Consider the following 26,641-nt stretch of genomic DNA (forward strand, 5'->3'; position numbering starts at 1 on the left):
CCATTACCCTTTAGGGGTCAAATGTGATTGCAGAATGTCATATAAGGTAAGGTATTTCCATCTGCCTTATGTATATATTTCTAAATTAATGCATAGTATGTAGTAGTATGTGTAAGAAATTTCCTTTTCATTTTCTAAAGATAAAACACTGACCGGGCAATCGTTTACTGAGTGTTATTATTGCATGCCAGGGAATGTTGACTACTAGCTCACCCCACCTCCCCTGAGTAGGCCTTTTGACTGCTCTGTTTCACTGCCCTCAGAGAGCCAAACACTACAGTGGGGTGCTTGGTTACCAGTAAGGGGGAATAGTGGACCTATTACTTTTGCAGGCCTCATATCCTGCACAACTAATAAACCAATGTTTCTACAATATTGGATATCCAACAAAATCATAACAGGCTTATTAAAATTACAGTCAGACCAGGGCACAAGTCCTAAACAAAACCATGATGGGGGGGGGCTAATTATCATATTTAATTTTCAATACATCACAGAAAGTGATCTCACAATAAGTAATGTCATTCCCTTATAATATTCTTCACTTATAATTGAATGGACCTGTTTACAAAACAAGAAATTAACTTAATCATGCACAAAATGTGATAACATCTTTTGTTTTTTTGACTTTTTATATAGCACATGTAGATTTTCCACATGTCAACATGTAACTAAGCAAAGAAATAACTGAAAGAGACTATTTTTTAACAGACTTGTAGAATTATGTTATAACATCTTTAAGCTGCGTTTAAAGAGAAAACAGAATGTCCTGGGTGTTTTTTTAATATTAAAACTTGGTGTTAAGGTGTATTTGTTTCCTGCTGGTCTTCTGTGTCCGCTTCACAGTACCAATGCACTGTACATTTGTAGTTCATTAGGTGATGGGAGGTTTAATTTTTAAAGTCTCTGTAACTACTTCGGTAAGAGAATCAAAGATAAGCCACTCCTGGGCGTCTTTGTCAAGAAAAGAGGATGGACCAATGGGAGGAGGTTCGATAAAACCATATGGCCATATTACATGCATACTGTGTTTGTAAATGAAAGCTGCTGCAGATCCCAGGCACAAGGTGACACTTCTCACCCGCCTTCGGGTCCGGGGAAGGGGAATCGAGACACCTCTCTAAAAATAGAGGTGGAACTCTGTACACCTGCATCCACCCACGACTTCTGCCCTGGGTCAGACCACCCACATAAATGAATCCTTTGTACCATTGATGGAAATCAAGCAGGTTTAATGAACACCACATTGCAATATGCCCAGAGCAATACAGGCAACCAGTATTTTAGGCAACCAGTCACTCACTCTTTGTTAATGGCCACATATCCAAAGGGTTCTGTAACCCTGGACAACCTAATGAAACTAACCATTATTTTTAAATTCCCCTCCGTGAAACAAAATCCCCCTAAATAATATTTGGTGAGATTTGGCGGTTGCAGATAAATGTGATAAACAAAGTGTGATTCATATATTTGTAGCTGAAATATTTGAGAGAGGGTGAGGCGGAAACGAAAATGATAGGAGGCACTTCAAGGTAAGGAGCACAAGATATTCACCTGTGAAAACGAAGGCAGTGAGTGAGTTCCCATATTAGCGATCACCATTTTAAGATGCTTGAGCCAACAAGACAGAAAGGAAGAAAAAGAAAACATCACATGTAGTATAGATGGACATTAGGCAGAACAAAATGAAAAGGTAGTCAACACACAGGCAAGCTCTATCAAAGGCGTCTCAACTGTACTACAATTGTGAAAACAAATGTTGAGACAGAAGCCATGGAAAAGTAAATTGATGTATCAAGAAAAAACAAACAGATAATATGTTTGGTATAATATATAACCCAAGGGGGCGTGGCTTGGGAGCCTGCGGTGATGGCCGCCGTTCCCGGGAGCTCCGCAGTGGTGTGAGGCGGCGGAGGCTATCCAAGGCACTTCTACCTCGTTTCGGAGCGCGAAAACCGCTTATTTAATCAGCGGAAATGCTGCTTTGTTTAATGTGTCATGCGCAAAGATGAGGGGTGAGACCTAGACTATATTTCTGCTTTCCTCAACGCTCGCGGCTGAAGTGCATTAGCGGCCGCCATTTCGTTTTTGTTTCCAACGCGCATATCGCGTTTACCGCCTCTGTTCTTGAAGAGATGGCTTTCTTCAGCAAAATGACTGCCTGACATCAAATATTGTTCTTCCTCTAGTCCTCTAGTCTGCTTCATTTTTTCTCCCGTTTTTTGACCTGCATTGTCTGAGGTGCCTGGTTTTTGTCCTGCATTGTTTGAATTGCCTGAACCAAGTGCTACTTTCTCCTCAGACATTCCTTAACTCTGCCACCTTTACATTGGAGACAACGTTTTCCCTCATCGTAATGCCTGTTTGGCATGGAAGTGTTGTCCTTCACCTGGTCTCTATGATTTTTTCCCCTCATGTTAAGCAACGTTACTTGGCTCTCTTGAACTAACTGTCATTTTGCATTCCGACGCTCCTCACGGTTGCTGCATTCAGTCTTGAGTCATTTTTTTTTCTTTTCTCATCAGTATATTGACTGTTTGGCATTTAATTAATATTTTCTTTTGTTTTTTGCTGTTCTCATTTATTTTGAGTAACAATTTCTCTGAATTCCGGAACTATTGCCAATGTTTCTTTTCCGCACATGCACTCCATACAGTGACGTCGTGCATTACTTTGTTTTTGGACAGCTTATATTACTATAACTTATTCTCCAAGTTGGTTTGAAATCGCCTTTTTATTGTATGTACCATGGCAACTTCTCGTGCTAGTCGTAAGGAGGCCTCGCAGTCCAAAGATGCATCTTTGGAGGATTACAACCCCTTTAACATCCTGCAAGAGAACGTGGATGATATTTCAAATTATACTGTGGCTCTAAAAAATCCATCTTCCTCTACGTCTCGGCTGGGTCCCAAACAGGGATCCAAAATACCATCAGCATCATCCTCCACACCAAGAAAGCGAGGGAAAACGAATCCACCTTCTCCTACTAATTCTTCTTCGCCTCTTTTGTTGGAACTTCTCCTTGAGGAGATTTGCGCTCTCAAGCCATACATGGAAGAAACCAATACTCGTTTGCAGAGCTTGGAAGATCATTGGTCTCATACTGAACAAAGAGTTGATGTCCTGGAGAAACAAGTTGATTCTGTTCGGGAATTCACTGTCCAGGTTCCTCTTATTCACAAGGATATAGAGCAGCCCAAGCAGCAGGTTGAAAGTTTGGAAAATCGAAATAGGCGTAACAACTTACGCATTTATGGTCTGGCCGAAGGCCTTGAAGGCTCTAACCCAATATCCTTTTTTCAATCCTTTCTTCCAACTCTTCTTGGTCTTCCTGATACTCCATCATTAAATATCCAACGTGCGCATCGCTTGGGTCTAATCTCTCGTTCTTCATCTTCCTCAACGAAACCTAGAGGAGTCATTTTGTACTTTCTAGAATACACTGAATTACTTAAGGTCTTACATACTGCCAAACAGCGAGGGAAAATCTTTTGGAATGGATCAAATCTCTTTTTTGCTCAAGACTATGCCAAAATAACTGCTGATCGTAGGAAGAAATTCTTAGATATGAGACCAGCACTTCGCAGCATGAATGCTCGCTATGGCTTGTTTCATCCTTGTCTCTTCAAGGTGACCTACAATAATAGAACGACCAACTATGAAGATCCTGCCCTGCTTCAACAATTTTTGAATTCTTGCAGACGAGAATCTATGGGCACTTCTACGCCATGACATGATCTGTTTATCTCAATGTCAACTGTTTGCTGATTGTTATTGTTTGTTTCCTAATTGTACAATTCTTTACCCACTATTATTTTTGTAACTTTTTCTGTTATATAATTCTAGTATTATGCATTAACTTATATTTTATTTTGTCTCTTTTACCAGGTTGCGGTTTTTGTGTATCCCCTGCTCTCTGCTTCCTTCATTGTTTCCTGGAGGTTGTTCTCTGCGTCTGTCTCGCCCTACGGTCTCTCGTTCGACGCCTTGCCTTCCCCATGTGGCTCTACCTACCCCATCATTGTTGTCCTTTTGTGGTACGTTTTCTTATTACTGTATTTTCTTATCATATGTTAGCTTTGTTTTGTCTTTTTGTTTCCTGTTCTGCACTCTCCTTTTCACTTTTTTTCCCTACTTTCTTGTTTCATCTTGTTCTCTGGTCTTTCTTTTTCTTTCCATATTCATATCATTTTTTGTCTCATACTAATTTCTTTTTCTATTCTGTTCTCCTATTTACCTTTAATGACTATTTCTCTACAACATTTCTTCTGACTCATGTTTGGACAAATGCTATAGTATATTTCACACTTACATGCCATAGTTTTTCTCAATAATTTTTTGATTATAATGTATAAGTTTTAGATGTCGTTAAATATTATATCTTGGAATGTTAAAGGTTTGGGTTCTCCTATTAAGCGTCAGCGAGTTTTATCACATATTGCAAACTTAAAGGGAGATATTGCTTTATTGCAAGAAATTCATGTAGCAGCTACTGAGATAACTAAATTACGCCGTCATTGGGTAGGCCATGTTTTTGCATCACCAGGTTTAGGTAAACGCAATGGTGTTGCTATTCTTTGTCATAAAAGATTGGATGTTCATTTTATAAGACAAGATAATGATTCTGAAGGAAGATGGGTTGCAGTTTCCTTATTAATTAATAAGATTCCTCTCACTATTTTCAATATTTATGCTCCTACTATCCAAGATAAACTGTTCTGGCCCCAAATCCTTTCCTCCTTAATGCAATATACTGATGAGTATTTGATTTTTAGCGGCGACTGTAATATGATTGTAGACCCTTTTATTGATAGAAGAACTAACTCCAGATTTTCCCCTTCTACCATGCATTCTCAATTCACTTCCACTATTACTCAAAGGTCTCTTTTGGATTCCTGGAGACTTTGTCATCCTACGCTACAAGAATACACTTATTACTCACCTGCTCACTCTTCACAATCCCGAATAGACTACCTTTTTATTTCCAAAGCCCTAATCCAACACATTTCTCATTCAGACATAGGCTCTATTTTAATCTCCGACCATGCTCCAGTTTCATTAACTTTGGACCTACTTCCTCCCATTAAAGGCACTAGACGCTGGAGATTTAATAATTTGCTTTTACTAGATCCTAAATTCACTACAGCCTTTCTTGATTTTGCGACCCTGTTTTTCTGATGAAAACAAATCTCCTCAGTTATCTCCCCAGCTTATTTGGGTCTCCTTTAAGGCTGCCTCCAGGGACTTTATTATTTCTTTTGTTGCTCAAAAACGGCGTGCAACTTCTCACTCAATACAATTGCTCAATACACAGATTAAAAAATTAGAACACCTTTATTACTTAACTAAGAGTCAATCTGATTTAAAGGAACTTATTAATGCAAAACTCTCTTTTAATAAACTTTCAACTGAATCTGCAAATCTGTACTTACTTAAATCCAGTGCTAAATACTACAGTGCACAAAATAAATCTGGCAATCTTCTTGCTAATTATCTCAAAATTAAAAAGGAACGGACTAAAATTGAATCCATTGTATCCTCATCTAATACTATTATCCATAAGGACGAAGATATTCTCTTAGAAATCTCAAATTTCTATCGCTCATTGTATACACCTGAATCTTCTCCTCATCCACATACCATTGCCCAATATTTATCCTCTATTTCTCCACCCTCCTCCCTAGGTGTCGACTTTGCTTCCTTGGAAGCAGATATACAACCTAAAGACATTCTCTCTGCCATTCAAACACTTAAAAAAGGAAAAGCTCCCGGACCTGATGGTTTTACTATAGAATTCTACACCCACTTTTCCAACCTACTAATTCCCAAATTACATAAATTATTATTATTCTTTATAGCATCCCAAAAATCTGAAGGTTCATTTCAAGAAGCTTTGATTTGTCTTCTTCCTAAAGACAATAAAGATCATACATTGTGTAAGAATTACAGGCCCATTTCTTTAATCAATTTGGATTATAAGATATTTGCGAAAATCCTTGCGCTTCGTTTGGATAACATTCTACCGCAATTGATTGGTAAAGAACAGTATGGTTTCATTAATGGCCGTCACCTTTCTGATAATGCTCGTCTCTTTTTCAATGTACTTAGTAAATCCCATTCCTATAGTTCCTCACTAGCAGCTGTTGCTTTGGACGCTGAGAAAGCATTTGACAGAGTTAATTGGCAGTTTATATTTTCAACACTTACTTGGTTTGGTTTTGCCCCCAAATTTCTCTCTTATGTTTCGCTTCTTTATTCTTTTCCTAGATCATTTATTCTAGCCAATGGCCTTGTCTCCTCTTCAGTCCCTCTCTTCAGAGGTGTCAGACAGGGTTGTCCTCTTTCCCCTCTCCTTTTTATTTTGTCTTTAGAACCTTTTTTATCTAAAATTCGGATGAACAAAAATATCACAGGTTTCCCATATGGCGATAAACACCTTAAACTTTCAGCTTACGCCGATATTATCCTTTTATTTATATCTAACCCTCAAACCTCTATACCAGCTTTTCTTTCAGAAGTTTCATCTTTTGCTTCAGTTTCCGGATATAGACTTAATGTTGACAAATGTGAAATTCTCCCCTTAAATAAGCATTGTTTCCATGCCGATTTCTTAACTTCCTCTTTTCACTGGAGCCCTAATAAAATCAAATACTTAGGCCTATGGTTTACTCCTTCTATTAGAGATACTGTATCACTCAACCTAAAAAACCACCAATCAACCCTAACTGACTCCACATCACAATGGCATCCCTTATTTTTGTCCTGGTGGGGTAGACTAGATTCTGTGAAAATGATGTTAGTCCCAATAATATTATTTTTCTTATCTAACCTTCCAATTAATATTCCTAAATCTTGTTACAAAAATATCTACAAAATGTTATCAACATTTTTGTGGCAAAATAAAAAATCTAGGATGTCTTTTTCCAAACTTAAACAACCTAAACATTTAGGTGGAGTTAATTTTCCTGATTTTTCTTCATACCATTTTTCCTTCTTTCTTAAATACTCCTCTTCTCTGCTATCACAAAATATGATTGACTCTATATCTTTACCTTTATGGGTAGAGATTGAATCTTATTTCATACAACCTCTCTCATTTGAAGAATTGATATCTGTATCTAATACCCCCTCAAGATTTTCTCTCCCCATTCTTAAAAATATTTGTAAAGTTTTTCATCCACTCATAATGGACGGCTTAGATGACCGCAGTCCTTTTTTGCAATCCCCGATTTGGTATAGTAAGCATATTAAAATTAACAATAGAACTCTTGTTTGGAAAGACTGGTTTAATTTTGGGCTTAAATGGACTCATCAACTTTTTCAAGGTGATACCTGCATACCCTTCTCTTTAATGCAAGTGCGTTATTCTCTCCCTTCTTCCTATCACTCTAAATATATATTATTGACTCTGACTGCCCAACGTTCCTATGATACTCTCCTGACCTCCTCCCCTCTTGTTAAATCCTCTCTTGTTACATTTTCATTCTTAGATTCTGCCCCCTCAGCTTCTCAAATTTATAATAAATTAAGATAAAATGTTCAAACACGTGATAAATCTAAAGTAGAATATAACTGGGAATCTGATTTGGATGCTTCCTTTTCTATTCCAACGTGGGACAAAGTTTGGATCAAAATAAGGAGATCTTCTAGGGCAGCAAATACCACACAAACGTTATTGTTTGTATACAATAGACTTTTAATCACTCCGGCCAAATTACACTATATTAATTCTAATAATCCATCTTCCTGTTGGTCATGTCCTGCCCCTGTAGCAGATCTTAAACATATGTTAGTCACATGTCCACTTATTTATAAATTTTGGACCAAAGTATGGCAACAAATTAACAAAATCTTTCATACACATATTCCATTTTCTTTTTCCCATATTTTTCTAGGTAGTGTTTCTGAAGTTTGGTCCTCTTCTTCCACTTTTAACGTCTCCATTATTGATTTGCTTATAGCTGTCGCATTTCAACAAATCACTAAGTCATGGAAGAATACTCTAAATGTTTCTTTTCAAGCCTGGTGGTATGGAATTTGTTACAATCACAGATTAGATAGAGCTTATGTTCATTTGATTGCATGTGCTATTAAACGTGATTTACTATGGCTACCTATTACCAATTTTCTGAATACATCCGCTCAATCATTACCCATACATACTCCAGCCAATGAGGAAGTCTCCAAACCTCCTTGAAGTTTATTGTTATTTATTTGTTATGATATTCTATTTCAGTCCTAATCATATTCTTAAGTTTATAGTAGAGAAATAACTGTAATGTAAATATTCTATTTTTGCATGATAAAATTATGTGATACCAGTATTGGTTTTATTTTCCCCTTCCCCCCCTTTTTCCTCCCTACCTTCCCTACCTTCCTTACTTTATTAACATATCCATAGTATATTGTCATTATATATTGTATTGTATTGCTGTTATATCTTATAATTATATCCAATAAATTCTCTTTTAAAACTGAAATAATATATAACCCACCAGGATTAAGATGTCCTCTATACAACTTAGTGCATGTACTCCTGTATTTACTAGAAACAAATAGTTAGCTAGAAGAACCAGAATGCAAATGGTGGTGTCACTCAAGGTGGAATTTCTGCTTGCTGCACTCCTTAACTGTTGGTCATATTAAAGAGACACAGAGGGATGGAATGCCAGTTCTTATGCCCTTTCTCTTTCTTACAAAGGAGCAGCATGCCTAAAAACAAATAGTGCAAGCTTCCAACAAGTGGTGGCACTGTGGAAATGATTTAGCAAGGTATCACGTAAGTGCTCACGTGGTACAAAGTGATGCATACCATTGCATCAATATGATTACCTTCATAAAAGTCCACTGAAGCAGCTTAAAACTCCACAGTTCTATGAGAGCGCACAAACAATCATTTGAACATCAGACAATCATTCACAGAATTTGTAGGGTGCACAGTTACTCAGAGAAGGTCCTGGTGCTAGCAGATTCACTGACCACCTAAAACTAAAACAGATTACTGATATGCTGATTTCCAAGAGCCAGAGTCTTAAGGTTGCATAAGAAGGAGAGTACATTCTTCATAGCCCGTGGATGAACAGGGAGATCGTTCCAGTCCCTGCTGGCAAGAAAAGATACCGCTCCTTTTTGTTTGCGGGACCACCGCCAATAGAGTGTCAGACGAGCAATGGGTTCTAGATGGCTGGTAAAGGATAATCCTATTGGCCAGGTACCGAGGGCCAGCCCAATAAATGGCCCCATGAGCCAGCATGAGCCAATTGAGGCCCATGTCTTCTTCTAAGGAGCTTGGAGGGAGTGTCACATAACGTCTGGCTAGTGATGTCACTTCAACAGCCTCTACCTTCTTCTATGAAGAATGTACTCTGTGAGAGTATATGCGAAACTGGCGATGAAAGGAAAAAAATGTTTTAAATATGCAGCAATGACTGTGACATTGTCCTTACATTTATTTCCCTAGGTTGGGACCGCAGTGACTCATTGATGCATCTTTTGTGTGGGTATGGCTAAAGGAACCTGGCGTGTTGGCTGTAAAAGGTAATTGAGATGCAGGATTGGCAAAAGTCAGAGGGAAACTGAAGGAGGGAATAGAAGATGAAAGGAACAAAGCCATGTGGTGGTGGAGTAGGAAGCAGGGGAGGGTGGAAACCTATATATAATTGGGGTTGTCAAAAAAGGTAGGATGAGATAGTGGATGGCTGAATGGAGGGGGGTAAGAAAGGGAAGGAAAGAAGTGAATTGTAGGGTAAAATAGGAGTGGGGGTATAGGGAAGGAGGACTGAAAGCACTGCAGAGAAAGCAGAGCTGAGTAGAAATGGAGGGCGAGGCAAAGTGGGTAGATAGAAACAACACAGAAAGATAGGAAAGAAGAGGAGGAGGGAAGTAGAGAGAGAGAATGTGTAAAATATTTACATCTAATACAACTTCCACAGAATGCCTCTGAAAGTGTGACATGAATGGTGGCTAGTTCCATCCATACTGGGTGACTGAAAGAGGATTTACTCAAAATGTGTCCTCAAAGATTAAAATCAGTGTGTAGAATATGTCCTTCTGTTTCCCTGGTGGTAATTTTCAACTACTCAGTGGGCAGTTCTGGGGGTGTCTGTGACCAGTTATGAACAGTGAGAATACCCCATTTACTTTAATGTGTAATAGTTGCTGCGGTGTTGTGCAGTACTGCTAAAGATGCCTAATTGTACTTTGTAGAGAGCAAACTGATCAAGAACACTGTGCCGCCCTAGGGCCTAAGTCGTGTGTATAGTTGAACTTAGAACAAAATCAATGTATTTATTCAAGTGTCAATTTTACTATAGTGCACTAAGGAACTGTAAGATTGTTTTTGTGTGGTGAGTGTTAAATATATTTAATGTACTCGTGGGCAATGATGTTTTAACATGGTCAGAAAGCATGAATGAGCATCCTGAGCTGTTTGAATATAGGATAGTGTGGTGCAGAGTGACAGCTATGCTACAAGCTTCCCTGACTTGCAGTGCTCTGATCTCATGCACAGGAGGTGGCATTGACATGGTTTTCAAAGGCTGATAGGGTGTGAGGGGATGTTTTTGCAGAGGAGAATGGTAGTGTATCATAGCAAAGGTGTTAAATCAAATATTAAAGGGAGGCTGTGTAAGTAGGGTGGATTGTTAACAGTGCAGGCTACTTTTGTTAATTTAACATTTAATATACATATTTTCAAGTCAGAGGAGTCGTAGAGTACAAGACTGCATTGCTCTTATCTATTTCCCATCTGCCTGAGGTGAGCCCCTTCCCAACTGCCCAGCATTACTGTCTGTGACTAGTTTTGCTATACTAGTCAGAGCCACAGATTTAATACATGTTCAATATGTATTGCAAAAACAAACCTCAAAAAAGGTGACCTGCTATATATAGTAAGCTCAGATTGACAGAATTAAGCAATGAATAACTTGCATTTAAACAGTATATCTATTGGTTTTTTATTGCATTTTTAGGGGCAGTTTAGTGGACCACAACTGAGACTACTCTGAGGTTACAAAATGGCTGCCTTGGGACAGAAGTTAGTTTCAATTGCGCATATTTTAAGAAAAAGTACATGCACTGAGATCTCGTTAAGCGGATTTAATCTACCCAAGGACCCCAGTTTCAGAAACCAAGGCAAAAAAAACCTCGAAGAATTCGAGGGGGCGCATGGGGGCATGACAAACAAAATTTTCTACACATGCCCGCCTACAGGCATGCTGATAGGGATTCGTCTATTATTGAACTTTGTAGAAAGAAAGATTTTGTGTACTGGTTCATAATAAAGTTTGCATCTATTTAATTTCCTAGAGTAAACAAGCATTTGCAATGCAATCGGCCTCGCCTTTGGGACCTTATAAGTTGTTAGCCATGCAGTATAGTATTACATATTACTGCAATGGACAGTGTGGTAGTGATTATAAGTGTGGCAGTAGTTTTGGCAGTGAACGTGGTATTTGAGCTCTTAGGAGTGGTTTGAAGAATAATACTTTAAATGATTGATACACTGTAACTAAATATAAAAATAAGTGGAGCCTACAAAGAAGTTTGTGTACTTTTCTGGAAATTAACATATATGCGCTGTGGTATTTGAGGTGCACACAGGAAGAGAAAAGCAGACATTGTGAGAGCAGGGGGTGTGCTCTGTGGAACAGATGTGTACTAGGACAGAGGAGGAGATGAAAGATGGGAGCAGAAAAACAACAAGAGCAAAAGAGTGGTAACAAAAAATCAAAAAAACAATAAAACATGGCAATCCCAGAAATGTTAGTGGATAAATTAAAATGCTGCTAGTTAGTCTTGATGTGATTTTTCTGTACAGCCCAAAAAACACAATGGTGACCCTCCGGCCCCAGTTGGTGGGACATATGAACAATGCCCCTTTGTACACATACAGCGCGTGGCGAAATAAAGTGGTACAATGACTACTAGGAAACCTCAGTACCAAACACCGGATTTGCAATGCAATTGGTCTCGCATTTGTGAAGGTTAGAGTTAATGGCGTTGTAAATGGCAATGTTTTTTACTTATGTCATTTTGTTTGCAGTGGAGTGATCATTGAGAAATGAGAGTTATAGCTACTGGCGTTGTAAATGTAAATATTTTTCAAAGCACATTTACAAAAAAAACTATTTTGTGTGGTGTTCTGACATGCTAAGCGGTTAACAAGCATCCTGTGAGGTTAAGACAAAATGTACTCGGATACATAAGAAAATACGGCGCCATAAAAAGCCTCAGCATCAAAGAATATTATTTAAATAAACTAAGCAAGTATTTTACAGTAAATATAGTCTATGTTGCATCTATGGACATGCCTCAATTTTGAACAAAACACAAACACAATGCCCTGGCTCACAAAAAACGCTTCTCTGTGTGCATGTACGCCCGTACAGGTAAACTGAGAGGGAACCAAGCAAAATAATAATTTCAGTAATTTTATAATTGCCCAATCACTGTAAACGAAACATCAAATGAGCGCTATCAGTTAATCACAACACCTGTGATTATTTACTTATTATGCTATGCACTGCGGTCGTACTACAAGGAGGAAATAGCAACATTTCCTGCATTTCACTAAATGTGCATTTTGAAACACAGGAGGAGACACACAGCAAATCGTATGATATAGAACATTGGACTCCAGCAATAACTTCTATATTACTGCGTGGGCTCTCAAGTTATGACGGTCACTCTTGCTTACACAGACAGGAAGGGCAGGGGTGAAAAGAAAACAAAGACTTGTGCACAAGCAGACTATGCGGCTGTGTCCAGTTTTTCCTGCACTCAGTAAGGCTGAAGCCAAGCATCGCTTCCCCTAGCAACTGAGGCGTGTTTTTAGCATCAGGTCAAAGGACATCAACATAGCTGAAGCTGCGAGGGCAGGGCTATCTCAATATCGTGCAACTAGCAGGATAAACTATACAACGGCACAAAGAAACCAAAGACACACAAATATTAAACGGATCAAAAATACATCAAATTATACATTATATTTCATAGAGTATAAGTGCGATAGATTTGCTTTTAATGTATACCCTGTGCCAACCAGGGTGGTGACGACTGCCAATTCCTGCCTAACAAAATGGAGGTGTTACCTATAAGAGTGCTGCATAATACCAAAGGAGAAGTCATTTAAAAAAGCATGGTGGAAATTACTGTCAATGGAGTTTGGGGCTGATAAACAGGGTTCCAAATCGCTTATCGCAATAAGGAAACTAAGGAGCAGCAGCCAGCGGGAGGAGCAGGAAGGAGGGGCTTAGGCGGGACACTAACAGGAAAATTTCATAAATAAATAAAGGTATGCTTAAAGTGAAAGCGGCACCGGTTACCTTGTAGAAGCAGCAGCAGCTAGCGCAAGGAGCGGCTTCGCGCAATAATCAGTCCACGCAAGGTACTTTGCGTAAAAGGCCATTTTATTAGGACAGGGTTGGACAACCATAACCAGAAACATAACACAAATCCCCAACAATCCCCAACAACAACATTCCTCACTACCCATACTCTCCAAGACTCCAACTACTCCATACCCACTTCACACCGCAACCTTCTCCATTCGTCGTCCACTGCTCTGACGCACCCCCACGTTCTCCCCAGTATCCCCCTCCCCGGAAGGGTGAGTATGCCCGTCATGGACTCCTCCCCCCTCCCCAATCCGCCCCACACACACACACACAACCCGTCCTAAACTGGCACGCTGAAAAACATGACCTCCTCAACTAGTCATGTAATTGCCGGGTGGGCGGGTGGCCAACGGTCCACTAACTATCCCTCCCTGAGGCGCTGGGGAATGGAAGAGGAAGGACTTCCTCTTCCTGCCCCTTTTAACCCTACCTGCGACCCCACCCCTTATCCCACCCCTTCCTCCCCTGTCCTTCCTTTTGCGCGAACTCCCCGGGGGAAGACTAGACCGCTGGTCTTACTTCCCCCGGGGGCCTCCTCGCGCAATAATCAGTCCACGCAAGGTACTTTGCGTAAAAGGCCATTTTATTAGGACAGGGTTGGACAACCATAACCAGAAACATAACACAAATCCCCAACAATCCCCAACAACAACATTCCTCACTACCCATACTCTCCAAGACTCCAACTACTCCATACCCACTTCACACCGCAACCTTCTCACTTCCTTTCGCTTCCTCACTTCTCTTCCAAAACTCCACCACCATCTCCATTCGTCGTCCACTGCTCTGACGCACCCCCACGTTCTCCCCAGTATCCCCCTCCCCGGAAGGGTGAGTATGCCCGTCATGGACTCCTCCCCCCTCCCCAATCCGCCAACCAGGGAACCCCCGGAGGGCGGTTACCTGCCCCACCCCACACAAGTGCACCTTTCGCCCTCACCTCCTCCTACACCAGATCGACTCATTCCACAGCCCACTGATAAAATCCCTCATCTCCATCATATAGTAGGCGTTTCCCATGTGCGAAAGGTGCACGCCATCAGCCCTAAAAAGCAAGGGCTCTTCAAGCCGCAGACCAGGATGCGCCAGCACCTTGATCCCACAGTCCTCACAAAAAACTCCCATTGCCCTATTTAATTTTCTGCGGGCGCGTTCCACCGCAGCGGGCTTCAGCGCCCCCCTCCAAAACTTTCTGGGAATGAACTCTGTCCACACAATACAAGCGCCAGCCAGATTGCTTTTGATCGCTGCCAAGTCCCGCTGCATTAAGTAGATCAAGGACACCGCCGACTGCCGCACCAGATCGTTCTCTCCCAGGTGAATGACAAGCAGATCCGGACAGCCCTGCTGCGAGACCTTCTTCGTGAGCCAAGGCAAAAGTTCTCCCCATCGCATCCCACTCCTACCCCACCAGAAAACCTCATGACTGCAGCTTCTCAGGCCCAGGCTACGCCCATACACCTGCCTGTCAGCAAACTTGGCAGCCCAATGCACAAATGAATGTCCCACTATCCAGGTAACCGTCTTGGCTCCAGGACCCCCAACACAACCTACGAAGAGAAAAGGAGCATTAGAAACGAGAAAGGGCACACAAAACGCTCACACAGCCGCCGCGTACCCCTCCGCCCTACTTCCTCACGTACCGCTCGCAGCAGCGCGAACGCCATCTACCAATCCTCCTGATCTTATCCCAGGACCAACCCAGCCGTGCCGCCGCCGTCGCCGCGCCGATCCGGAAGGAGTGAGTCCCAAACCCCGCCGGGTCTCTCCCTAAGCGCCGCAACGCCATGCGCAGTACCGCCAAGAGCTGGTAAGCCGTGACCCGTTTCCCAGAAGCATGACAGAAAATTTCCCCCGCCAAACGGCCACACTGCCCGCAAAAACTGCTCCACTCCCGCACAGGGCACGCTGCCTACTCCCCCGACTCATTCAGCCACACCCACGTGCCTCTGCCAACCTGATCCGTCTTGGAATGCCCCAGCCATATCCCCAGGCGCCCCCCATCCACACGTACATCCTCGAACCTCAACCCCATCACCCCCCTACCCCCCAGCAACTCCGAAACCCGAAAGGCCCCAAAGAACATCCACGTCATACACAGGCGGAACAACGCCAACTCATACCGATCGTAACACAAAACCCCCAACTCCCCCAACACATCCACCAACAGGCCAAAAGTGATCGCCTGGCACAACGGCGCTCCCTCCCGCCCCCCCCGCTCCCTTGTCCAGCCCTTCAGCATCCTGCTCAGCACCTCACCCTTGGCCGGATCAAAACCCAGATAGATCTTCCCATATAAAGAAATCCCTGCCAATTTTCCTGCAATTGTCACTGACGACAAACCCCTGTCCATGCAGTGCAAAACATAGCGCACGACACCCGCTTCACACTCACCCTGAGACATCCGCCAGTCCTCCCGCGACCAACCCAAAAACGCCCCCAACTCCACCCATGCCATACGATAAGTCCGCCGCGTGGACTCGGCAACAGACTGCTCCACCAGATTCACCACTCTCACTCCCCCCAGCTCCAGATACCCTCCGGCACCTTGGTCTTGGCAAAGTCCGCTCCGGGCGCCAACCTTCGGAAACGCTGCCACTGCGAACGAGACAATGCATCCGCGATGTCATTGCTAACGCCCGGCACATGTTTCGCGCGAAACAGCACATTCAAGCGCAAGCACAGCAGCATAAAACTTCGCAGCAAGCGCAGCACCCGCAAGTCCCTCGCCCTCTGATGGTTCACCAGCTCCACCACCGTCATGTTGTCCACATGAAAAAGCACCGATCGGTTCCGGAATTCCTGCCCCCACACCTGCAGCGCCACCAACAGCGGAAAGAACTCCAGAAACGCAATGCTCCTGCCCTGTGCCAACCAGTGCGCCGGCCACTGCTCCGCACACCACCGACCGTCCCAGAACACACCAAAGCCCCGCGCCCCAGCCGCATCCGAAAAAATCTGCACCTGCCACACCATGTTGTCATCTGCAAAGTCCAAGGAGACCCCATTGAAGTCACTCAGGAACCCCTGCCACACTCGCAGATCCGCCCGGACACCCACCGAAATCCGCACCCTGTGATGGGGCAACACTGCCCCTGACATGGCCAACCCGAGCCGCCTGCAAAACGTCCTGCCCGCCCGCACCACTCGGCACGCAAAGTTCAGCAAGCCCAACAAACGCTGGACGGACCTCAGATCAATCTTCCGTTGCACCATCACTTGGCTCAGACAGTCCTGTATCTCCAAAACCTTCTGCTGGGGGAGGCGCGCCATCCAGTCCACAGAATCCAATTCAATCCCCAGAAACGCCAGACAACAACTGGGCCCGGCCGTTTTTCCCGGCGCCAACGGCACACCAAACTCCCCCACCATCCTCTGAAACTGGCCCAAAGCCGCCCCACATTCCCCCGTCTGACCACGACCTACAAACAAGAAATCATCCAAATAGTGGGACACCAGCCGGTGCCCCGCCCTGTCAGTGAAGGCCCATTGCAAAAAGGAACTGAAAGTCTCGAACAGAGCACAGGAGATCACGCACCCCATGGGCAACACCTTGTCCACAAAAATGGCCCCACCGAACTGCATGCCCAGCAACGAGAAATCCTCCGGGTGAATCGGCAGAAGGCGAAACGCCGACTTGATGTCACACTTGGCCAATTCCGCCCCCCGCCCACACAGCCGCACCAATCCAATCGCATCATCCACCGACGCATACAACACCCGGGAATCCTCCTCCGCGATGAAATCATTCACTGACCGCCCCTCAGGCCAAGACAAATGGTGGATCAAGCGAAACTCGCCAGGTTCCTTTTTTGGAACCACCCCCAACGGGGATATGATGAGTTCGGGCAGCGGCCACGTGTCAAACGGGCCGGCCACGCGACCTTCCAATACCTCTTTGCGCAATTTAGCCTCCACGACTTCCGGCAACTCCTTTGCTGACCGCAAATTCTCTGCCCACCTGCACTCCCGTGGCCCCTGGTACCCCACTCGAAAACCTTCCGTGAATCCCCAAAACAGCCGCAGCGCCGCCACCTGATCAGGGTAGCGGGAGAGCCACGGACCCATGGCCTCCACACTAACCGGTGTAGGAGCCCTTTGGCCCAGCCTGCCCCCTTCCTTTCGTGACCCGCCATTGCTCGGACGGGGTGGCCAAGGTGAAACACTGCGTGACCGGGTGCTTGCCACCACACTTAGAACACTCATGTTTTAATTTGCAGGGGTGGCGGGTGCAGAATCCCTTGTTGAAATTCCAACAAGCCCCAGTGGTGGCTCCCCCATTCTTCGCAGGCTGTCCGGTTGCGCCGGCAGCGGCAGCCTGCCCACCCGCACCCCCAGCTCCACTTGCGCCCCCTCCCGCCCCCCCCCGAGGCGGGACGGGACTGAAAAGACCGATAAGCCACCGGAAGGCCACTCGCAGTGTGTGTAGCCGCAGAGGACTGCGTGGAGGCCATCCACTGCACCCACAGCTCCTGATCTACCTCTCCCCAGGGCTTGTCCGGGTTGACGCTGACCCTTGCCCGAAATTCCTCATCATAACTTAGCCAGGCAAAACCCCCAAAGTGCATCTGCGCTTTTCTGATGATATCCATGTATTTGAACAACGCAATCGCCCTATCCGGATGCTTCTCGCAATAAATACTGGCATAAATCAGGAAGGCCGACGTCCAATTCTCCATAGTTATCGGCACCCGTGGCCGCCGTGTCAATTCCCACTCCTCCTCTTTAGACCCCTCTTTCGCCTGAATCTCCCGATGCAACAATTTAAAGACATCCACATATTCGTGTTTCCAAATCCTGCCCCTTGTCTTTTCAGACAGATGGGACCCCAGGGGCATCGCCAACCCCATATAAGGCAGCTTCTTCTTATGTTTCTCACCCCCTTCCTCCTTCCCATCTGTCACCTTCTCCGTCTGAACACCAGCTCCCACCATTCGCTTCACATCCCCCTCTGGGGCCGCCGCCTTAGCCGGCACCTGCGGCTGCGCCGCCTCTCCCACCTCCCTCACCGACCCATCCCCCACCCCCACAGACCTACAAGACTTCTTACGCCCCCGCCCAAGCCCCTCATCCCACGCCCCCCACCATGTACTCTCACCTGTCAAAGTGCGTGGCACCTCCTGCGCCCGTCCGCCGGGACCCGGGGCCGACACCCTCGCGGCTGGCGCCTTGCTGCAGCTGGCTTTGCTGTCCTGGAAAACACCAAACTTCCTCGTTGCCACCGGCCCCGTCACCTCACGCACCTCGCCTTCTTCCAACTCCTCACTTTCCGACTCGTAATCCAGCTCTTCGACCACCACAGGCTCACTAGGCTCCATGCGCACCTCACGCACTACACGCTTCATTCCTTTTCCTTTCTCTCCAAGGACAAACTCATACTCCGGCGCCGATGATGCGCACTCCCTCGATGGAGGGCAGGCCGCCGCGGACCCCCCTTCTGCTTCGTCCCGGCGTCTGGAGGCCGTAGTGCGCCCCGCCGGCCCACCCCGGCCTCTACCAGCAATCAGCGCTGGCGTGGATCCCACCCCCCCCTCGTGACCGGCATAGTCCGAGGGGGCCCCAGCGCCACCAGGTCTCTGAGACGTCAAGTCCGTCCCTGCCTCATCCAGCCACACCCAGCGCCAGCGCCCCCGAGCCGGCCCTGCCCCTCCCCGCGCGCCACCACCCGGTCCGCCGCGCGCTCCCCCTCCCTCTCCCTAGCCGCGCACATCTCCTCCCAGTGCCGCTCCGTATCTTCAATCAGCCGCCGCTGCTCCCGGATACGCTCCTCTAAAGACATCTCGGCCCAACGGTCGTCCCACCGGCCCTCCCCCGCGGCCCGCGCCCCACGACCGCGGCCTGCGCCCCCAGAGGGGCCAGGCATCACAAGCCCCGTCCCCCGGCCCCCCACAGCCTTCGCCGGGCCCTTGCCTTTACCCCCCCGCCCCCCACCCTTCCCCTTGCCCCCACCCCCCACGTCCGGCCCCTGGTCCCCCCACCCACCGCCCTCGCCCCCCGCGGACTCACTCCCCGAAAGATACAGGGAGAAATCATCCCCAACCCGCTCCTCTGCGTCCTCCGCCAAGTCGCTGTCCTCACTATAGTCAACCAGGAACGAGGCCCCCCCGCTGCCCCCAGCCCCCGCCCCCCCCGGACCAACCGCGCCTCCGCAGCCCCACCCCTGCCCTCAACAGCCCCCCCGCCCCCCCCCCACAGGCACCTCAGCGGACGAACCCAGCGCCGGGAGGCTCAGACGCCTATCCCCTGGCTTCCCCCCAGGCCCCGCCTTCTTGCCCCCCCCTCGCGCGCCCACCGCGTGTTTCTTGGGAGGCGGTTCATCCATGCAGGCAACAACGGCCGCTGCAACCCCCGCGGACGCCGAACGCGGAGTCCTGGACATCCCCACCCACGCCTGCTCCAACACACCCGGCCGCAGAAGGTCCGCCCTCCCCGCACGCCCCAACAGCTGTAGCGCCGCCCGCACCGCCGCCTCATCCGGCGCCTGACCCCCTCCCGAGTCCATCGCGCTCGCTCCCCGCGCTAACCGCCGCTCCGCCCCCGCCGACTCCACCCGACACCCACAGGCCGCCAAACGTCGCCAAACGAGGCCGCCCGGAGACCCGCTCGTCAACTCACCACACGCACCGCTCCCGACGCGAGAACACGCCCCCGCCGATCCTCCAATGCTCCACAGCCCCGCTCCGCGCACCAACGGTCCACTAACTATCCCTCCCTGAGGCGCTGGGGAATGGAAGAGGAAGGACTTCCTCTTCCTGCCCCTTTTAACCCTATCTGCGACCCCACCCCTTATCCCACCCCTTCCTCCCCTGTCCTTCCTTTTGCGCGAACTCCCCGGGGGAAGACTAGACCGCTGGTCTTACTTCCCCCGGGGGCCTCCATGGTAGGATACTAATAGGAACATCTATTTATCTAAAAAAAGGAATGCTTAAAGTGAAAGTGGTGCCATTTACGTTGTAGGAGCAGCAGCAGTCAATGGGAGGAGCGGGGAGGTGGGGATTTGGCAGGACACTAATAGGAACACTTAAAAAATAAATAAAGGCACACTTAAAGTAAAAGTGGCGCTGTTCACGTTGTAGGAGCAGCAGCAGTCAGCCAGAGGAGGGCTTTGGCAGGATACTAACAGGAACATTTTATAACACAATAAAGGCGCGCTTCAAGAGAAGCGGTGGCATTCTCGTTGGGAGGTGTGGGGGCGAGTTTTGAAATGCAGCATGGTACCCTGTACCGAAGAAGCGCCTGGCCTCTCTGTAGGTGTGATGTCACCTCATGTTCAGCTTGAGTGAGGCACTTCCCTGTAACAGGAGGGGGGGCATGAGAGTGGCGTTTTTTTCCAACTTGGACAGCATAAGAGAGGGTGGGAGGGGCTAAAGGCAACACAAACAGAATGGAAAGCGGGGCCCATGGCAGAAAGCGGGACAGCGCTTGGAGCAGGCAACATAAACAGCAAATGTAAAAAGAAGCAGAGGCAAAAGAAAAAGTAGTGCAGGACACTAAGGTATATGACCGATGATGAATTAACCCTTGCAACAGAGGCGATCCCCAGGACATGACGTAAACAGCAAAAGGCAATACAAATGTAAGCTATCCACCAACTAAAACAAAGGAATTTGGATTAGCACATGAAGGACCCAATCATAAGCGATGGACGTGCTGAATATCCATACAGTAGATTCATCAGTCTCGCACAGCAGCGCATGCGCGCTGACTCTAACCTTGACCAAAAAGCGTCCATTTACATTCCAAATTCGTACCATATCTACAACTGCTTTTATAGGGAACTGAAAATAAAAATCCACTTAAAAATGATTACTCATATCTATAAGTCTACAAATGGGTCAGTAGAAAGACAACAATGCTCATTGCAAAGTATTTAAGAGTCTGTTGTGATATTGCACTCAGAATTAACAATACAACACTGAATGAAATTCAGTGGTGTGTGTGCCATTGAAATCTATTTTTATGAACTAAAAATGTGTGTGATATGACTTGAGGAATTGGTCCTTTGGTAATGATTCCTACAGTTTTTTTTTACAATTATCTGGAAGAGAAAGTAGAGAAAGAACGCTAGAGACGCTATAAGGTATCGTACTAGCAGCTTCCCACTCCTCCTCAAGCTAGAAACACCCTCCCCAAACAATTGTACGGCGCTGTAGCATATATGAGGCTACAGAATTTTATTGGCCAGGCTTCTTCCATCCCTCCTATTCACTGTGTGACTTGGAGAGAGCGACTTACGTGCCCTGGACTTCACAGAGAATAATGAATGTTGGGCCTGGTTCACAGTTAAAGACATAACTTTATACATGGAGGTTGACTACCATGCACCGGGTGATTTTATGATTATGAACCTGCGTCAGCCGCAGCCACGATAGGTGCAGGGTCAGATTGGGATCAGAATTAGGCCCGGGCATTTCGAAAAAAGTGGCCACATCCCCATATCATCCCTTTCTTGGATCACCATCTGTTTACTCTCACTGGAATCTGGGCGGTTATTTTTTTAAATAGTTTTATATAGTGTGAACTTGGTTCAAAGTCATTGGAGCAATGTGCATGAGCACCAGTTACATTACACAAGATCAAATTCGTTTTCATTTTCGGTACAGGGATTAAGTGATTTGTCCAGAATCACAGATGTTGAGCTGGCGCTGGGACTCAAACCTAGTTTCAAGGTCTGCAACCATAGCGCAATTTTATGCAACCCTCTCCTCTCCCCCAACAAGCCCTAATAGACACTGGGGATGAGATTGCAACACCTGGCTGCTATGGAGGCCACTTCTCTCACTCACCCCCTGCCAAGCCCATTATAGTCTCAGGGCATTTACCTGGCAAGGGAGGTGTCAAAAGCACATTGCTGCTGCTCAAAGGGGTGGGGGTAGGTAAGAATATCCCAATAAAACCTGCCCCCCTGTGAGGCCCTTACATACAACCCACCCTCCCTGCACCCGCCATGGCCCAAAAGCGATGGCCCACTGGGGGATAACACTGCTTTTGGTAGGGCACATGAGGTAGGGCACCAAAGTGAGAATACCCCAAAGCCTAAGGCAACACCTGGCCTGCAGACTCAATTTACAGCACGGCAGGGGAGTGACCAAGATACTGGTGCCACACTAAAGTGGCCTGGCGGGGACTGGGAAAGAAAGTCAGCCTCTTGGGCCGGTTTACAGAGGCCTCAAAAAAATGGCCCACAAGTGACCCTGGGACACCAGCCCATTGACCAATGCCCGATTACCCGCCAGTTCTGGCAGCTCTCCCTATAGTACATGCTGCTAATTGAATCCCACAATCACTACTGCAGCATGGGAGCCTCAAATTCCACTTGTTTGTACTTTACCAAAGATAAATAAGGAGCAGCAATGCAGTGTGGACAGAGCACACATGTTAGATGCCAGAGGATGTCTGTCAAGGGGAGACTGTCTGCTAGTAGGAAGGGGGCAGCAGCAGCTGCATTGACTCCATGGAAAGAAGGTATCCACTGGCCAGAGGACAAAGGCCACGATGCAGGACCAGAAAATACATCTGTAGGACAAATTATCACGTAAATGGGATAGGTTTTTAGTGATGGCTTCCTTGGTTTAAAAAAGATGAAACATTTATTGAGAACAAGATACGATTAACAAGGGCCCCATTTTTCTATTGCCAAAAAGTTCTTTCTGTGATTTTGAGCCAAATATTAAGGAGAGGTGATCTGTTTAGACTACACCTAGACCTACAGCAAAGTAAAATACACTGGCCCTCGCAACGAACACACTCACTGCCTGCTAAACTGAAATGGTCGAAACTGTTTGACTGAAAACTGGATACACATTGATAGACTTGGCATCTTTGGCGTGGTTTCCCCTGACTTTTGCCTCTAATTCCTGTATTTTTGATGCTGTGCTGGATTTCGTTTTTGCTGGCTTAGATGCTTTGGGCACTTTGCAACGGCTGATCAGTGTTAAATTGTAAGTTCTCCCTGTGTAAATTGTTGTTACAATTGGTTCTCCATGATTGGCATATTTGATTTACTGGTAAGCCTCTAGTAACGTGCACTGAATTGTGCCAGGGCCTGTATATCAAATGCTACTAGTGGGCCTGCAGCACCGATTGTGCCACCTACATGAGTAGCTCTGAAAATGTAACTCAGATCTGCCACTGCAGTGTCTGTGCGCAGTTGTACTGCCCTGTCAACTTGGCAAGTGCACCCACTTGCTAGGCCCTAACCTTCCCTTTTCTTACATGTAAGGCACCCCTATGGTAGGCCCAAGGTACCCCCCTGGGCAGCGTGCAGTGCATGTGAAAGATAGGACATGTGCTGGTGTGTGTGACATGTTCGTTTTTCATTATTGAAAGGCTATCTTGCCCATAGAATAGAATGGGAAATACTTTATGACATCTTACAAGCATAAATTCCCATTGGAACAAGATAGATGAATAACGTTTAGGCTCTCTGAACTCAGAATTTAATAACACGTCTTTTTAGTAAAGATTGTTTTTAAATTGTGTGTGTTTGAAAATACCACATTTAGAAAGTAGGCATTTTCTTGTCTAAACCCTTCTGTGTGCCTCATCCTGTTTGTGTATTGACTGTCTGGTTTTATAGTGACTGGGGCTGGGGATGTGGATTCACTGTAGACAGCCACTGGGGGTTTGAGGTGCACAAGCCTCTGTGACTACAGCACCCCATGTTTCCTGGTGGTCTCCCATCCAGGTACTAACCAGGCAAACCCTGCTTAACTTCTGAGGTCAGACGAGATCAGGTGCTTTCAGGGTGGTATGGCCTTATGCCCCACGCAGCCAAACAGCCAAGGCCCATTCACTAAGCCACAGCACCTGGCTCCCAGTGCGAGGCCCCCAATGAAGAACCAAGGAGAGCCTCACCCTGTCCCAGCCAATGGCAGCGCAGCCTTCCGACCCAGCCCACATCACAGCGTGCCAGCACCTACATTTGCACACAATGCGCTTAGCAAGGGAAAGCAGGCCCCATTAAACAGAGCTCCAACACAAGGCAAAACTGGCAAAGAACAGGTCCTGCTAAAGCAGGGACTCTAACAGCCTGCAAAGTCTGGTCCCACAACAAGCCACTAAGACAGACCAGTACATACTCACTTGCACATCCCGGAAACATGCAAAACTACGAACCTGCCTGATGACGAACTGCAGAAAAAAACAACAGGATTTCTGGATGTGAGGTCAGAGGTTTTATATTCCACAGGATAAGGGTGTGGCCTAGAGGGAAGGGATGGGAGTTGTATGTGTTTTTTTGGTTTGTTTGATTAAGGCTGTGGGGAGGAGCTGTCGCTCATTGATGTAAGGACTGTGACGGAGAGGTCGGAGACTCCGAGTAATGAACCTTACCGGTAGGTGACTGGGCATTCCAAACCACTTATATTTTCATGAAACCTTTAACATACTGGAATTACCAGTTGTATAGTGCACCACTGCCTGATGTAAATCATGGTTGAACGCCACATGCGTGGAGGGTTTCCTATCTGGAAAGAGTATTATGATGTGCGCTCAGTGATTTGCTTCATTAGGTTTATTAACCCCTTCGGTGCTCATGACGGAATGGTTCCGTCATGACCCACGGTTGAGCTGTGCTCATGACGGAACCATTCCGTCATGACCACACCCGCGCAAGATTCCGTCAGCACAGCGGCGGAATCTGCGCAGCATCGAAGGGGTTAAACATGTAAAGGTGCAGCCAGGAGAGCTGGTGACACGATGCTTTAGAGTAGAAGTGTTCTGTGCAAGCTTGGTGGCAGCGTGAAGAGAGGAAGTCCTATTAGGCAAAGGAAAGGGTTCGGGTCATGTGTGTTGGCGAGAGATGTGCACCCATTGTGACTGAAATACATGGACACTGCAGAGAAGCATGTTGCCTCTTCAAGGTGCAAAATGAAGCGGGGGAAGCATCTTACCTGCCACTGTGACTGCAAGAGATCTTATCTGGACCACAAGTCGGGGTACACTGAGATGAGTAACCATATGCTCTATGCAGTGGTACTGCTATAAATATAGACTTTAATTCCCTGCCACTACAGTTCATTATTCATCTCATACAAACATCGCTAGTGCCACAGGCTGGCTTTTCTAATTAAAAAAAAAAAATATTTCATAGTTTTACTTTTGCAAGTGCAGGGTGTGGATAAGGCAATAATACATCACTGTTGCACAAACATTAAAAGTCAAACAACTACATAAGCATGTTAAAAATAAATATAACAACGCTGTTGCACAAACATTAAAAGTCAAATGCCAGCACAAAAAATAAAAATAAATCTAAAGATTTTGACATTCGAACGAAAAACAATTAAGTGAATAAGTTTCTGAGAAAGAAGCACTGGTGTCAATGTATTTTTTCTAACAGCCTTTCTCCGATGCCCACACTCCCTGAAAGGCCCAATAGGAACATGATATGAAGAGCAGGCAGAAGACTGGAGATTCACTTGTCTGACATTTACAGAAGAATATATAACATTATGAGATGCTCAAGGGCAAAGGGACTGTGTTCAATAAAATGTGACCCACCTTGATGGAAAGCCTGATACCAGTCCCCTGAAGAAACAATTTCGAATATAAGACGGACAACGACTTTTATTTCCTCTGAACAAAGTGATTGTACAAGTGCAGACCTTTTGACATTGGCTATTGGTGTAGTAACTCGTTGGCTGCTTGAGCACCAGTGATGAGTCAAAAATCCTACCTTCAATAAAATTCAGTATTTCATCAAAGGCCTCTGGTATCTGCCTGAAACTGACAAATGGAGTAAAGGCATTTTTTAGGTTTAGCATCATTGATCTTGCGCCATACATGGCAAATATATTGTATTCTATGCTAAAGTTAAGAGGATTTTGGTCAGCATCTTTCAGTTGTTGGCTTCTTCTGCTCTAGATTATTCAGGCTTTGGCTTGAGACATTGTCCATAAGGCCTTACATCAGTGCTCTGGGGGGTTTTACCCTCACCATTTTTCTATTGGCTGTTCGGGTTTATCCTTCCACCTCCATTTAAATGCATGCGGGACTATTACATCTGAATCAGTGTGTGGTCTGGCCAGTGACACTGGAGTGTAAAAACTGGCAAAAGCAGCCTTAAAAATGCATGTTATAGAAGCAAATTTCAGTAGCTCTGCTTTTTAGATTTCTTTTTTTTCAGAACTTGCTCCCAGTTCTGTTACATCATTTCCTAACTGCTTATAAACATGGTCTCCATCTTGGAATGGTAATCTACCTACTCAATATTTTTTTTACCATTCCAAGTCAATTAGCAG

The 26,641-nt window shown here is 45.9% G+C and overlaps 1 pseudogene; it reads right to left on the bottom strand.

Moving 5' to 3' along the window:
• Positions 1-24,043: 24,043 nt before the first annotated feature.
• LOC146817307 (5S ribosomal RNA) lies at positions 24,044-24,161 on the bottom strand (annotated as a pseudogene).
• Between the last annotated feature and the right edge of the window lie 2,480 nt (positions 24,162-26,641).

Source organism: Triturus cristatus, chromosome 6 (genome assembly GCF_964204655.1).
Source record: "Triturus cristatus chromosome 6, aTriCri1.1, whole genome shotgun sequence".
In the NCBI taxonomy this organism is placed as follows: Eukaryota; Metazoa; Chordata; class Amphibia; order Caudata; family Salamandridae; genus Triturus; species Triturus cristatus.